Below are 11,593 nucleotides of genomic sequence, written 5' to 3'. Positions count from 1 at the left end.
CTGTTTCCAATACACAGCACAACTGTCAGTACATATCACTGTAAGTGATGCTTCATTTGCTACTATCATCCAACTCAGCTCACTAGCTACTTTGTCTTGCATTAGTATCAAACCAGACAGTACTTGTTTCTGACTCCATAACACTGCCACCTACACAGGCAGTTGCCATGGCTGGAGTCATCAGTGTACCAAGCACTGGACAGTATAGGTTCTTTCCCTACAAAATGTAGACTTGTTTCTGGTTCACCTACTTGGGCAACAGATCCTATCCTTTCTCAAAGTCTCTTGTCCCTGCTATCTCCCAGAATATCTAGATTCTCTTGGCCCCTCCCGGCTCCCAGCACACTTGGGCTCTCTTGGACCTTCTAATCACCCCCATGGCATTGTCAGTTTTGCAACTTCTGCTGTAAGGAGGGTTTATAACCTCTCCATTTTTAGGGCACTACACATAATGCCATTCAGCCCTAAATCTCTCAGGCATAACAACAAAGTGACCAGAGGATCTCTGAGCCTCTGTCCCAAGTTAGTTTTCCAAGTCCATCAACTCTGCTCGGCAGGCAGATCTTGGTGAACTTTGTTACCTGGGCTGGCCCTACTCATGGCTGCCCATCAGAACCATCAGCTGATATTTCCTTTTCTGTATCACCACTGGCTGGGCTTGCAGGTCTTACTCCTCCTTGAACTTGGACAGCACTATGGGGGAAGCCAAAGAGTTTTCTCAAGGTATGAAGATCTTCCTCCAGCAACCATACTCTTCCTTATTTTGCAACTCTTCATATTGACACTCTCTTGCAAAAAAGCTGCATCAGTTTTTGCTCTTAGAGTTTTAAGAAACACTCATTCTATGGCCCCAATGACCATCAATGTGGCTTCTTGGGGCATTTCTCTATCTCATCTGCACCACCATTGCCATCTTTCACTTGGGCTACAGGCCAGTGCCTGGCTTATGCCACACTATTTGCAGTCCACCCTGCTGGGTCCATGTTTGTTTGCAGAGCATCAGAAGTTTAACTCACTTGCCCCATTGCCTTCTGAGTGACATCATTTTACCAGTGGCAGCTAACTGCCTTCTTTATGCTCCTGGGGACCCATCCACCATTTCCCAAATCTCCACAGGAATCCATGATAATGGGATCTTGGCAACTGAGTGCTACATACTGCTCAGTGGCTACAGGTCCTTTATGTCTGCCAGGGTTAATGTATCTCTCCTCTGCAGAATATCCTGTCAACTATGCCAGTTGTCAAGTGGAAGAATATGCAAGACACAGTTGGGATAGTAGACCTCTTTATTCAGAGGTGGTGGCATCCCTCAGCCTCTAGCTCCAGCCCCATTTAACACCCTGAACCATTTCTGTAGGCCTTTTTTATATGCAGGCCAGACAAAGAAGGAACATTACCAATAGGTTATGTAAGTGGGCACATGCTCACAAGCAAATGTTTATGTCCTTGAGTCCTTAGGCTGAATAAGTGTGTTTATGACCTTGGCTACATACTGAAAACAGCCCACGAGAAGCCTCAGTGAGGGAACCCAACTATGGCCATTTTGGACCAGCCTGCCCAACAGACGCCTGTTCAATCACTGTATGTTGGGTGTGAGGGGCAGATAAATTCTTTATTGTATAGATTGGTAGATAACTCAGAGAGCTTTCATCAGCCCCTGGACTTGATTTAGGTAATGAGATCTCTGAATTTGTGTAGATGCTGTAATGGGAACCTCTAGAGGTGGTGAGCATATTCTGTATAAGGGAAGATGACTCCCTGGGGGTCAGAATGTGGACTGTTGCTGACAGAATGTGAGGTGTCCTTATGATCCCCTGCTCTCAGCAGTTAAGCCTTTATGCAGCTACTTCCTTTTGAATGTGGGGAACTGTGACTTGATTCTAACCAAAAGAATAGGGCAAAAGTGCTGTATACATGTGATTACATGAATACTTACATTATATAAGATTGTAATCTTATCTTGTGTGAAGAGTGTCCTCTGCTGGCTTTGAAAACACAACCCGACATGTAGGAAGGTGTCCGTGAAAAGGGTCACGTGCAAGAAATTGAGGACAGCTTCTGGCAAACAGTTGACTGAAAATTGAGGCCCTCGGTCCAGCATCTTGCAAGGAAGCAAACACTGAATACTTGCAAAAATGAGTGACAAATAGGTGTTTTCCTATTAAAAAAAATTTAGTGCATTATAGTTATACACAATAGTGGGGTTCATTTTGACATATTCATAATTTCATATAACATAGTTTTCTCCAATTTAATTCCCAGTACTTCCTTTTTCCCTCTCCACCTCCCTTCTCCTGATCCCCTTCCTCTACTCCTTTGGTCTTCCTTCTATTTGTTGACTTTTTAGTTTCTATATAAAATTGTAATGCATTGCAATATATTCACACATGCACATAGCATATTTTTTCCACCTCATTTCCCATGTGGAGAATGAAGATCTTTCTCCACTTGAACCTCAGATAAGAGTACGCCCTTGTTGACACCTTGTTTGCAGCCTTACAGAAGACCTAGCTAAGCAGTGTTCAGAATACTGACCCACAGACATTGTGAAATGATAAATGTATATTTTTTAAGGTACTAAGTTTGGGTTAATCTTGTTGCCTGGCAGTAGATAATTAATGCATAAAATGTACTACACTGCAAGTTTCATGACTGCAAATAATTTTGTCACATACCTAGAAATGTTTGAAACATGTAGGCGTTCAGTAAATATTTATAGGAAAAGAAGGAAGGAAAGGAGGGAAAAAAGACCAGCGCTGGAATACCAGTATGGTGTGGTGCTCATACTATTGATATGTGATGCGACAGGTTGTGTATAAGGTTGTGCTGGTAAGTTTTTTTCTGGATTTTTTTGCATAGGTGTCAAATTTATATGGTTAGTTATGTGCTACATTAAGAGGTTTGCATGTACGTTTCTGGGGCAGTTTGATAATTTCAAAGGTATAAAAAAATGGTAGGGCTATTTCTTGAGATGGGACTGCTATCACGCAATTTTATGACATTAGGATATAGAGCAGTACTGGCATATTGTGGTGGTGATGCCCATGTGCATTTCATTATACTCAATCAAGTGTGTGACTCAAGACAATCAATGAACTGCCCTGCGAGACAGTGCTGAGGCTGCTCTGTGCATGTGTAAGTGGAAATAAAGTCAGCTGTCCCCTTTTATATTTTCAAGTATTACATATTGCCTTTTTTCTCAAGTAGCTTTGTTGGCATATAATTTACATACTATATATTTTCTCACTTTGAGTGCATAACTTAATAGTTTTAAAAATAAATTTGTAGACTGAAGCAACCATCACTGCAATTCAGCATTAGGATATTTCCAACATCCCATGGAAATCCTTTGTGCCTTCTTGTCATACCTCCTCATTCTCACCCCTGCTCTAGACAACCATTCACTAGTCTACTTGCTGTCTTATAGATTTGCCTTTCTATGGACATTTCCTGTATATGGAAACACAGAGCATGTGGTCTTTTGTGTATGACTATTTTTCAATTAGCCTAATATTTTCTAAGTTCATGTTTGTAGCACAAGTCAGTGCTTTATTCCTTTTTATTGATGAACAATGCACCATCATATGGATGCATTACATTTTATTTAGCCATGATAAATTGATGAACATTTGGATTCTTCCAACTTTGTGTTTAATAAAAATAATGCTGCCATAAACATGGCACATATCACCAACAGTCTTTATGTGGACACATTTTCATTTCTCTTGGTTAAATTTCAAAGGATAGAATATTATTACTATATATTACTGGGTTACGTATATTACTAGGTTATATGATACATGTAAATTAACTTTTGTCACAATATCTTTAGGACAATATTAAAAAAGCTTTCAGGGAGTAACAATGCTCTTTATAAACAGCATTTATTAAAGCTTATTTACCTGATTAGTGTATTTAAAGAAAAATGTAGAAGACATGCTGCTTATTTTTTACAATATGAAAAAATAAAAATATTAAAAAGGCATACTTTTAAGTTGAAGGGAAACATAATACTAACTATTAGCCCACTACTAATGAAGAGTGCAACTATGGATATTAATTTAGAAACCTTATTGTTATGCAACATTATTTACTTAAAGGAATACTTGAAATTATATTGAATGAAATTAATTTTTACAGATTTACATTGTATAAATCCAAGTATCATACATCTCAAAGAATGAAATATAAGCCATTTGATAAACTTATATATGTAATACCTTGAAGTTTAGAAACAAAGCTAATCAGTATGAATTTGTATACAAATAAGAAATTTATATCTAATATTTTAAATAAGAAACTGTGCTCAGATAAAATCCATTGCTTCTATGATAATGAACTCTGAGTGTCTTACCATATTGATTGGCCAGGTGAAAAGAAGTTCATTGATGCCAATGAGAATCATGAGAGTAACCAGTCTCCCAGGAGCAAATATTCCCACAGGATCTATCTGATTAATAAAGTTCTTTAAGAAGTAAATATCTGAAATATTACAGTACTATTACAAATGTTTGGAATGTCTTATTTATATGCCTCTTTTTTTCTTATTTTAATACTAATTTCCTTGTTTGTGGAATTCCAGAACAAAAAGACACTTAGTGAAGATTAAAAATGTAGTATAAATACATTTGAAGGATAAATACAAAAAAGAAAGTAATATATCTATTTAGCTTGTGGTCTTCATAAGTTGGAATAGACTTAAAATGTAACATGATTTAAGATGGATTGGGGAAGATAATGACTGATGGGTGGTGGGTCTGGGGGAAGGTACATAGGTTGCTGTATACCAGCCCAACACCTTCAACTGGATATGTGGTGTGAGCAGCCATATTAGATCTAGAGCTTTCTTTTAGTTCCCTTGCTAAAGATGCAATGTTGAGCTGCAGAGGCAGGGTACAACTCAGCATGACATTTCTTATGTTCTAAGCTTAGGGTATGAAAGGCTGGGCTATTCAACAGGCCAAAAGTAAGTGGGTCACAATTTTCTACAATACCAAGCTATTTAAAAAGCCACCTGATTTTTTTCAATGTCCAGATGTTATATACACATTTTTCAATGGTAGAAAACTTAATAAAAAAAAAAACATCATGCACACATAATAGCTTACTTGAGTGTCTAAACTAGGACATTTAATTTGGGGAATTTGTAAGTCAACTTCAGCGTGAAAAAATTAAGTGACAAAACAAGGTAGCTAATGCTTTTGGAGTGTTTCCCCTGTGCTAGGCACTATTTTAATTGCTTCATCTGTATAAATACACGTAATCTTTACAACAATCCTGTAATGTAGGTAGTTATGGATGTTTCCATTTATTAGAGAAAGAAGCTAAGACACAGGGAGCCAGGTAAAGAAGCCAAGTTCACTTAGCTGGAAAGTGGTTAAGACATGAACTGAGGCAGTCTGGCTCCAGAGCCTGTGTTCTGCACCAATTGCCTTTTCTTCCTCTTTAATAGTCCTGCAGAGCAAGCGATTATGGGACGTGAGATAGACCTATGTGATTACTGCTTTGTTCTAAAATATCTACTAAAATATCTAATATTTTCCCTCTTCAAATTGAGAATTTGTAATCATTTGAAAAATAATGAAATTAATACTTAATAACTATAATGAGAAAAAACTGTTTTGAAAGCAGAAAACATTTTTCTGTTTAGTATATCCTGACAAAAAATGCTTTTTAAAGTCATGATTATTATTCTTTCTAAAGCTGATTCTATCTTAGGGTTTGTTGTTAGTGAATGTGTCATGGGCAAATTTTTGTATGTTCTCTCTTTGACTTAGGAGTTCACAGTGCATTTGAACTCTTGTGTCCTGGACAATGTCAGAATTGGATCAAATAAAATTCCTAAGATAAAATGTAATGAGGAAAACAAAAGTTATTATATTTAGACAAAATGACCTTTTAAAAGTTCATTTTTTAAAATTCTCATTCCTTTGTATTTCATTGGTTTTAGATATCTATGACACAGAGTGCATTTTGACATACTATACATACATGGAGTACAACTTCCCGTTGTTGTGGTTGTATATGATGTGGAAAAGTTCATTTTAAATTAAATATGTCTATATTCATGCTTAGATATTTCTATGATGAGATTTTGATAGAAGGAGCACTACTGTATAAAATATCATAATATATGTCCTTCAGAAAATCCACATGAGATAGAAATCTAGTACTTGATATCACAAAGGTGACAAGCTGTTGCCTGGCTGAATGGAAGAATAGCACCAGGGAGGGGCATGAATCACTTCTGAGATGTGAGTTTATAAACATCAGAGCACAGCTAATGCCAGCTGTTGCTTTAATAAGTCTAAGTTAATATGTAAAATGAAACTGCTGTTGGGAGAAATTTTAAATTTTTTTCAGTAAACAAATTGTTTTCAAACATTCTTAAACTGCAGAAAAAGCAACCACTCGCCTGCCAAGACTTGATATGTGAAATTTAGATAATTCTTTTCTTTTACTAACCTCATAAGAACAACTATTATGGAGGTCTTTGATTAGTTTGATTTGTCTGAGTCACTTGCAATTTTTTTCTAAAGATTGTCTTTCTCTGAAACTGTCCTGTCACTTAACATTTTCATTCTTTTGGCTGTTCTGTCCTTGGTTACTTCAAGGGGGTTTCTCTGAAGTACTGTTCTAATTTACAATGAGTGCATTTTCTATTCTTATCTGTAATTCTGTGAAAATAAAGCAATTGTTCAGTGGTTCATAATATGAATGCAAAAATATGTCCCCACTGAAGCATTTAATATAACTTAATGTACATTCAATGAGATTAAAACGGCCAATAAGGAATATCATTCTTATTTACATTTTGAAAATGATGGTAACAAAGGGCCTTGCTACCTGTTTTATAAATGTAAGCTGCATGCTGATTTAAGCTTTTAAAAATTCTATGAACAGCACAAGCTACTCAATTTTAACTTCTGATTGCTGGGTTCAAGTTCTTATTGCTGAATTTAAGCTTCTTTGGTTAAGGGGAGAATAAAACTAAATACCATAAAGAAAAAATATAATAATCTAATTTTTCCTGAACTCTCTATAACATGGATCATTAATCTACATCAATATATGATGAAAATATGTAAGTAGAAAATACATAGTGTGAATTATGTGCATATCAAGGTAAAGTCTGTGGTAATATTTATTTTAAATTCCATAGATCCATTCACTCTTTTGGTTTTATAATTTGTTTGTTTTGTCACTGCCTCTATGATTCTACTTATTTATTTCAAGTTTTAAAATATATATTTCTTCTTTGAGTAAATGTAGGCTACTGATATTGGGATAGAGTTTGAATTATGAGAAATACATAATTATGCTAAAGGAAATACATAAAACTAATGCGGACTAACTTAAATATGATTAGAGTTTAGTGTTAAATAAGCTAAGATGTCTAAGAAAGAGCTGATGGGCTATGAATTAAATTTTGGGTTGTATTCATCATATCTCAGAAATCAACTTTAGACACAAGGTTTCAATACATTTTTATGTAAAACTAAAAATAGAGTTATATAATATTTGGTATAATAAAGATACATGTCTTCTCATCTCTTGAGACATCCGTCGTGATGGAAAAGTCCCCATTTTTACTTATAAGTATAAATAAATGACACATATAAAGACCAACTATCATTTATTATATACAAAATAGAGAATTCCTTATTTGACATTTTTTTGTTTGGATTTACACAAGAAGAGATGACATTTATGAGAAATGAAGTGCACTCAATTCACCTGAGATAGTAAGACTTTATATCTCCATTAACTTGTGAGAGATTTTATCATTCCAAACCTTCTCTGGACAGCCAAGTTATCTTCCCTTTCTCTGAACTGACAGGCTCTATGACAATGAATCATGCACTGAGTTAACACACAGTCTGTGTGTTTCAGTGGAGAGGTACTGTCATTGTGGGTCCTTGAGAAACATTCAGAGGCCAGGAGATTTACATGAAGAAGAAAGTTTATTGGGGAATTCTTTTGAGAGGAAATGCATGGAAAACAGGAAGAAGTTGAACCATGATTTAGAAGCAACAGAATCCTCGCCAGTCCCTCAGGGAGGGAGCCTGACCTTGGCTGAAACAGCTCTCTTTGCCTGAGGGTAATTCCCAAGGAGGGACCAAGGTCAAATACCACTGGCTGCCCTTGCTTTTGGCGGTAGGTCAAAGGAGAATCCCTGTCCTGAAGTAGGGAACTGGGAGATGCACTTACAGCATCCACTACAAGAAGTAATGTAATGAGGGTTAATAGCACAGCCTCCAGAGTCAGGTGGGCTGATTTAAACGTGTTGTTTTCTAAATTCTGGCTCTGTAACCTTGGCAAGGTATTTAACCTCTCTGTCCCTGTGAAGTGGGAATAAGAATACTGTAGGTAGTCTTATTGAATCATTGTGAAAAATGGTTAACGCATGTAAAGTATATGTCTGTTCTTGGAATCTGGTGATCACTCAGTCATAGCTATTATTATTAGAATTTCTTGCAAAATAGTGAAACTATCTTTTAGACTAACTCATATGAATATTTTTTCCTATATAGGTCAGGAGAGGCTAATAACAAATTACCCCCAGTCTCTAGTTGCTTAAAACAACAAGAGATTATTTCTTGGGCATGGCACATAAATATCATGTGCTGACTAGTATTTTACTAATTTGAGGACCTAAGCTGGCAGAACACTCACTTGCTATTTCCAGTGTCTGCTGCTGCCATGATGGAGAAAGAAAAAAACAGCATTTGAAATCCATGCTGATTCAAATACTTTCACTTCAGAGTGACATGCCATTTTTACCCACATTTTATTAGTTAAAATAAATCACAGGGGTAAGCTCTTCCCAAGAATGGACAGGGAAGTGTGATCCTACCTTTTCCCTGGAAGGAATATCAGAAGTACTTCATGACTAATACAGTTTTAATTTTTTAATTTTGTATACCCTGGGAAAATATACACTTGATGATGAAAGCTAACTTTTCTTGAGCACTTATTATGTGACAGGTAACACATAAAGAACAATACTGTGAAATCCTATTACTATCCCAATGTCACATATTATATCGGCTCTACTTCAGGCCTGATTGCAAAGCTTTTACTCATAACTACTCCTAAGAACAGTATTTTTAACATACCCTCTATTTTTATTTTTTTTAGGAATTGCTTTTAGATTCTATAATTTGAAGGGACATAACTTTCCAAATGTATAAAGTAGAAACTTCTTTCTTGTTCCAGTGATAGTATGCGATGTCAAATAGGTCTAAGTCGAGAGACCCATTTCCATTAGGTAACTTAGATCGATGGAGACTCTACCTTCTTTAGCACAAATCATCCATGGGTTGTCTTTCTACCAGAAAGCCAGAAGGATCCCCATGGTCCAGGCCTGGAAGTGATGTACATAACTTCTGGTTATACTCTGTATGCTAGAAACTCAGTCCCAGAGCCACACCTAGATACAAGGAAGGTTGGGAAATGTGGTTTAGCTGCGTGTCTAGTGAGTCTGACCCATGACATAGGGTCTGTGCTTTCTATTTCCATGGAATTGAAGAGACCTTAAAATCAGTAATTATACTTAGCTGGGAATATCCCCAAAGTACCCCACTATTTGCCATGCACTCCTTCCTCATGTAGTCCTCCAGAGCAGTGCCTTCAATCGCTGTGTGAAACTGTAATTTCCTCTTTAGCATTAATATAGAATGACATAGAGGGCACTCTGGTAATAAGCAATAAACGGAGTTGCAGTGTGACCTGGGGGAGGTTTTCACACACTTCTGGGGCATCATGCCACCAGAAAGCTCTGAAGTTTGGTAGGAGAGCAACGGCTCCCGACTTATCTTCCAGATTGTGCCTCACAGGGCATGGAGCGGGGCTGTGGACTGCTGCACTGAAAGAGAATCTTGAAAGCTATTGTAGTTCATTGGGAGGCTTGATTAACTTTCTAGAAGCTTCCTCCTTTAGGCTGAGCTGCAGCTATTGCATTGTCTGCTCCCATGAAAATGACAGGGTTAATAGGACTGTTCAGATGGGGTTCTCTCTCATACCATGATTCTAGTGGGGCTATCCTTTCTGGGAACATGAGGGGTCTGGTCCAGTAACACACATTATTTTTTAAAATTTAAATGCTTTCAAAGATATTATGTAATTTTGATTTTGTCCAGTAGGGAGGTCAGGGTGTATGTTTTTCTTACTATACTTTATATTTTTAGCCAAGTCCAGGGTTTTAATATTTTGTTGCATGGAATATAGACCACAATAGCTCAAAAATTAACAAGATAGATAGTTACCTGTATCATCATTTGGTAGGGAAAAAAAAACTAGCTGAGCAATCATATATGTTTTTCCCCAAATCATGTAATAACTTGCCCAAATTTGAAGGACATTCTACTGATTTATCTTTCATTGTTCTTTTCATAACCACCTCTGTTGTTTATCACATTCCTTTGAATGTACTCAAAAGTAGCAAATATTCACATTTTGAGGATAAATTATAGTTTTGGAAATAACCACAAATAGTCCAATATTAAACATGTTGAATAAAGTTAGATAAACTATTTTGGATAAAAAAAAAATGAAGTATATCTATAAACTAAAACTATTTTGAGGCTCCTAGGCTATCACATTATACATAGCCCTAAAATATTTGCCAGTTTGAGAAAAATGCACAAATATTTAAAAATGCACATCTCAACTATATAACCATGTGACTTACCTATGTTAAGATCAGAACCAGATTCAAGGAAATTGAAAACAGAAACTAGCTGTGACCAAAATGTGTAGAGTGCAAACCATGGCCAGGTTTAAAAGCTGAACTTTTGTTTTAAGTGATTCTTAGTGAAATCTAGCATGCAGAACTTGGTTTGTGATTTAGCCTCTGAAGAGAGTTATTTATAATGATAGAGGGTGAATGGGCAGTTCTTCATATCTACTATGTGTTATGTGATTTATTTCATTTAATTCTCAGAACTCTCTATGAAACAGATAATATTTCTCTTTTAAAGATGAGGGAAAGGCTCATGGTTTCCAGTAATGGATCAAAGGTCACCCAGTCAGAATCCTATAGCCACAGTAGGAGGCAGACCTAGAATTAGAATTCAAGTCTATCCGTTTCAAAGTCAAGGTCTTTCATCTAAAGAATACTATTTCCTTTTCAAAGGGACAAGAAAGGATAGAAGTGGAGGTGAAGTAGGTTAAATGGTGATTTCATTCACTAATGGTTGTTCTGAGGGTCTAGTCATTACAAAGAAGGAAAGAAAAGAATAAGGATTGAAAAGGATGGTGTAAAAATGTTCCCTTTTGCAGATTGTTCACACAGCAAATATGCAAGAATTTCCAAATCATCTCTGAGAACCAACCAGCGAATTTAACCAAGGGCATAGGAAACAGGATAATTATACACGTGTGTATGTGTGTGTGTGTGTGTGTGTGTGTATAAAACATGTCACACATATATACAATACATATATCAAATATATATCTCAAATATATATAGTTTGAGATTGATTGTTCATTTATGTAAAAGCAGTAAAAATTTGAAAGTATATTTTTAAAAAATAAATCCCATCCATAAGAACACTCAAAATTTGAAATGTCTATGAATAGTTTAACAAAA

The sequence above is a fragment of the Ictidomys tridecemlineatus genome, unplaced genomic scaffold (genome assembly GCF_052094955.1).
Source record: "Ictidomys tridecemlineatus isolate mIctTri1 unplaced genomic scaffold, mIctTri1.hap1 Scaffold_70, whole genome shotgun sequence".
NCBI classification, from domain to species: domain Eukaryota; kingdom Metazoa; phylum Chordata; class Mammalia; order Rodentia; family Sciuridae; genus Ictidomys; species Ictidomys tridecemlineatus.
The sequence above is the reverse complement of the archived record's forward strand: the minus strand, read 5'-3'. Positions refer to the sequence as shown.